This window comes from Orycteropus afer, unplaced genomic scaffold, assembly GCF_000298275.1.
Source record: "Orycteropus afer afer isolate SDZICR_OR568_19922 unplaced genomic scaffold, OryAfe1.0 scaffold00116, whole genome shotgun sequence".
Taxonomy (NCBI): domain Eukaryota; kingdom Metazoa; phylum Chordata; class Mammalia; order Tubulidentata; family Orycteropodidae; genus Orycteropus; species Orycteropus afer.
The window spans coordinates 4,062,051-4,066,772 of record NW_006921703.1 but is presented as its reverse complement, the minus strand read 5'-3'; positions in this window follow the sequence as shown (position 1 = coordinate 4,066,772).

Genomic DNA, 4,722 nt, shown 5'->3' with positions numbered 1-4,722 from the left:
GGAAACCCAAGGAGGGGTCGCTATGAGTCAGGTATGACTCGACAGCGCATAATAACAACAACAACAAGGTTCACCCAACAACGTGAAAAGAGAAGACATCTTTAAGTGCATGTATAAATAGGAAACAGTGTGCTGTACCCTGGGGGAAGGGTTTACGGTAATATAAAACAAGAATATTTTTCTTAGTGAAGTATGCAACTAGTGTACCCTCAAGGTCATACTTACACTCTCATGGACTTGTTTTAATTTTCTTCAGTTTCAATTTGATCTTGCATATTAGCAATTGTTGGTCTGTTTCACAGTTGGCCTCTGGCCTTGTTTTGGCTGATGATATTGAACTTCTCCATCATCTTTTACCATAGATGTAGTTCCTGTGTATTTCATCCAGCAAGGTCTATATTACAGTCATTTTTTTTTAAATTTCTTTATTATTATTTTTATTTTTTCAGTAGTCCCTTCCCTCTCCTCCCACTCCTGGTAACCAACAAAGAAAGTTTCTTTCCATATATAAACTTTTCCTTATGTAGTCACTTTAATGTTTTTGAAAAAAGGTAATTGCATTGAATAAGTCATTGATCTTGCAAATTTATATCATGTGATCTCCCGCATTATTTCTATCACCAAGGCCATATTTTCCAACTACCAAAATTCTTCTTTGTTTCCAACTTTCTCCTTTCAATCAACAGTAATCATCAGTGCATCTTAATTGAACATTTGATCAATTTCAGACTGCAAAATTGGTATAAATCTTCAATTTCTTCATCTTTAGTATTAATAATTGGTGCATACATTTGAACAATAGTAGTATTACCTGGCTTTCATTGTAGACATCTGAATATTATTCTTTAATTGACAGCATTGGACTTCAGGATAAATCTGTTTTTTTTTTTTAAATGAAGAATGTTGTTTTTCTGTGCAGTCCAAAATACAACCTTGAGTACATTGCACATGAATTTAGAGATTATCTCAAGAATAGATTTGAGAATTGAACACTAATGACTGAAGATTGGATGATTTGTGGAATGATATCATCAAAAACAAAGAAACCAAAAGGCCATTAAAAAAAACCAGAAAAGAACAAAATGGATATTAGAAGAGACTCTGAAACTTGCTCCTGAACATAATATACTTAAAGCAAAGGAGGTGTGATGAAGTAAAAGAGGAGAACAGAATATATTAAAGGGTAGCTTGAGCAGACAAAATAAAGTAATAAACAAAATGTGCAAAGATTTGTAGTTAGAAAACCAAAAGAGAATAATACACTCAGCATTTCTCCAGCTGAAAATTCAAGAAAAAATTCAAGCCTTGAGTTGCAATAGTTAAGGATTCTATGAGCAAAATATTGGCTTACACAGGAAGCATCACAAAAAGATAGAAGAAAAACACAGAGTCACTGTACCAAAAAAATGGGTCAACATTCACTATTTCAAGAGGTAGCATATGATCAAGAACTGATGGTACTTTTAATAGTTAAGGTTATGTGTCAACTTGGCTGGGCCTGGTTTTGAGTTGGTGGGCAGCTGGTTGTAGTTACTCCCTGTGATGATACTAGCAATCAGCTCTCCATGGTGGAATGTGCCGTGAGCAGCTGAGTAGCTGCTTTAGGGATGTGGTCAGCATATGTTGTTGTTGTTATGTGCCGTCAAGTCGGCCCTGACTCATAGCGACCCCTCCTTGGATTTCCGAGGCAGTATCACTGTGGAAGTAGGATTGCCCAACCTTCCTTCCGAGGAGTGGCTGGTGGGTTTGAACTGCCAGCCTTCTGGTTAGCAATCAAGTGCTTTAGCCACTATGCTACCAGAGCCCCTATAAGTAGAAGCTTTTGGAATGGTCTCCAGCTTTTTGGCATGCTTGAACCCTGGTTGTAGCTGAGTCTTCATTCAGCAGCCTGTCATACCCTGCTGATCTTGGGACTTTTTCTGGACTTGAACTAGTAGCTTGCTGTGTTATTTGATTATCTTGAATCTGTTGAATCTGTGCCTTTTTTATTTATTGACCTTGGTTTTGCCAGCCTCAGCAGCCAGCGGCTGCCTGAGTGAAGAGACACTTTTAGCTCCTGTGGGCTGGGAGCAAGTGGCAGAGCTGAAGCCCAAGGTCAAGGGCTTTCACTTAGCCCCTAGAGCTGGAACTCAGAACTCGGACTTCTAGCCTCCAAAACTGTAAGAGAACAAAATCTTGTTTGTTAAAGCTACCCATTTGTGATACACTTCTGTTAGAGCAGCAGGAAGTAACCAAAAGAGTACTGAAGGAATAAATCCAAGCTGTACCACAGGTATTGATGAAAAACAAGACTCCAGGACTGATGGAATACCCCTGGAGATGTTTCAACAAATGGATACAATACTGGAAGCACTCACTTGTTTATGTCAAGAATTCTGGAAGACAGTTACCTGGCCAACTGACTGGAATTGACCCATATATGTGCTCATTACAAAGAAGGGTGAACCAACGGAATGCAGAAACGATCTAACAATATCATTAGTATTACACACAAGTAAAATTTTGTTGAAGATAATTAAAAAACAGTTGAGCAATATATCAACAGGGAACTACCAGAAATTCAAGCCAGGTTCTAAAGAGGATGTGGAAGAGGGGATATCATTTCTGATGTCAGATGAATCTTGCCTGAAATAGCAGAAAGATGTTTATTTGCATTTCATTGACTATGAAAAGGCCTTTGACTATGTGGATCATAACAAATTATGGATAACATTGTGAAGAAAGACTTTAAAATGTGTTCATGAATGTAATTCCAGAACACGTGGGGTTCTTCTTAAGCTAAAGTAAGGTTATACAGAGTAGTCAGATCACTTACATTTAAACCCCAGTTTTATGACTTAATAAGTGTGACCTTGAGCAAGTTCTTTAACCATTAAAAACCTCATTCCCTAATGAGTGTTATAAAGCATGTGTAACAACATGAACGAGAATCAGCTTAAAGCTGGTTCGTATAAGTCAGAAGTCAAATATACCTCCACCTTTCTATTTCTCAATATTTCACATTCATTTTCTCTGCTGGGTTTAATAATTTGCTGCACCAGTCACAAGGAACTCAAAAGAACTAGCCAGCTATTCTCTTGGTTACATGGTTTATTAGTGTAACAATGCAGAAGTAACAGAACAAAATTCAAGGTGAAACTTAGGGTAAAAGTCAGGAAACTCAGCAAACAAATCAGGGGAAAGTATTCGGTTGAGGTCTAGGAAATTCCTGAAGAAGAAAACTCACCTCTTCCTTTGTCATCCACAGCAGTTTCAGATAAGATTCCCCCTCACCACTCTACTAGAACAGGTCTTCCTTAGGGCGACACTGGAGGAGCTCTCTTGATTAAGATAGCTCTGTCTTCAGGTTTCAGGGTTCTTATAGGCTAGCCCATGTACTCTTTACCAATTACAAAGCAGGCAACCTAACCAAGCTAGGTAAAAATCAGCTAGTAGGTAGGGCTCCCCATCAAATCCCTATAAAGATCAACTGCGGGATGCTACCTCCCCTGCCAAGTCAATCCATGTAAAGATGACTGTAAGCTGATCAATTCTTGTAAGACCCATCAAATCCTTGCAAGATCTTATATGAGTGGCAAACTAAAGAATCACTTGGCAGCGTATGGCCTGACCTATTATTTTGGTGTACAGCCATGCATGCATAAAAACCATTCAGGCAACGTTAGACCACATACTTGTCTATGGTTCCATAACTTTATATAATACTGGGAGGAGGGCGGGGGACTGCACATAGGAGTCAGGGAAGAAGAAAGCCTCACAGTCATGCTTACTTACATTCTGGGAAACAAGACATTATGTAATCGGATGTTGTGTGAATGCCGCAATATATATGCAGTCACCTCCTTCCAAGTCCCTTCTTTCTTGGCTCACCACCACCCAGCTGGCTGCTCCCTCCACAGTCCTCTCTTTCCTCCTTACCTGCAAACTTTCTCCTTTCCTCACTTATACTGGGTGGAGACATTCTCCTCACAGCTCTGTATAACCTTATGGGACCATGAACGTCTATGTGGCCAGATATTGCCTAAATAAATGTCATGCAGCACATGACTGTATGGTGTTCACACGATGTCCAAATCACATGACATCCTATTTCTTGGAATATATCATGGATGTTAAGAGATACATAACTATAATTGCAAACTGGGCCAGAAAGACCACATAAGAGAAATCCATTGCACCATAGTACCTACCTCATAGACTTTTGTGTATAGTAAAGCATGTAACCCATGTAAAGTCAGGGCTTTGAACCAGTTTATTCTGATTTGACCCTCTGCTGAAAATTTGCCTTCCTACTCCAGATATACTGAATCAGAATCTACTATTTTAACAAGAACCCGAGGTGATTCTGAGGTATGTATTCTTCCTAAAATGTAGATTCTGATGTAATATCTCTGGAATGTAGATTCTGAGCCAATGTATCTGGGATAGAAATCACGTGGGGATCTTGTTAAAATATAGATTCTGATTCAGCATATCTGGGGTGGATATGCAAATTTTCAGCAGGGGATCAAACCAGAATGAACCAATTTGAAGCCTTGTGCGAAGTATAAAGTGTTTGGCAGTATATAAGTACTCAATTAATTCTAGTTGATATTATTGCTATTATTATTATTACTACTTGTTGTTGTTGTTGTTATGTGCCGTCGAGTCGACCCCGACTCATAGAGACCCCTCCTTGGGTTTCCAAGGCAGTATCACTACAGAAGTAGGATTGCCCAACCT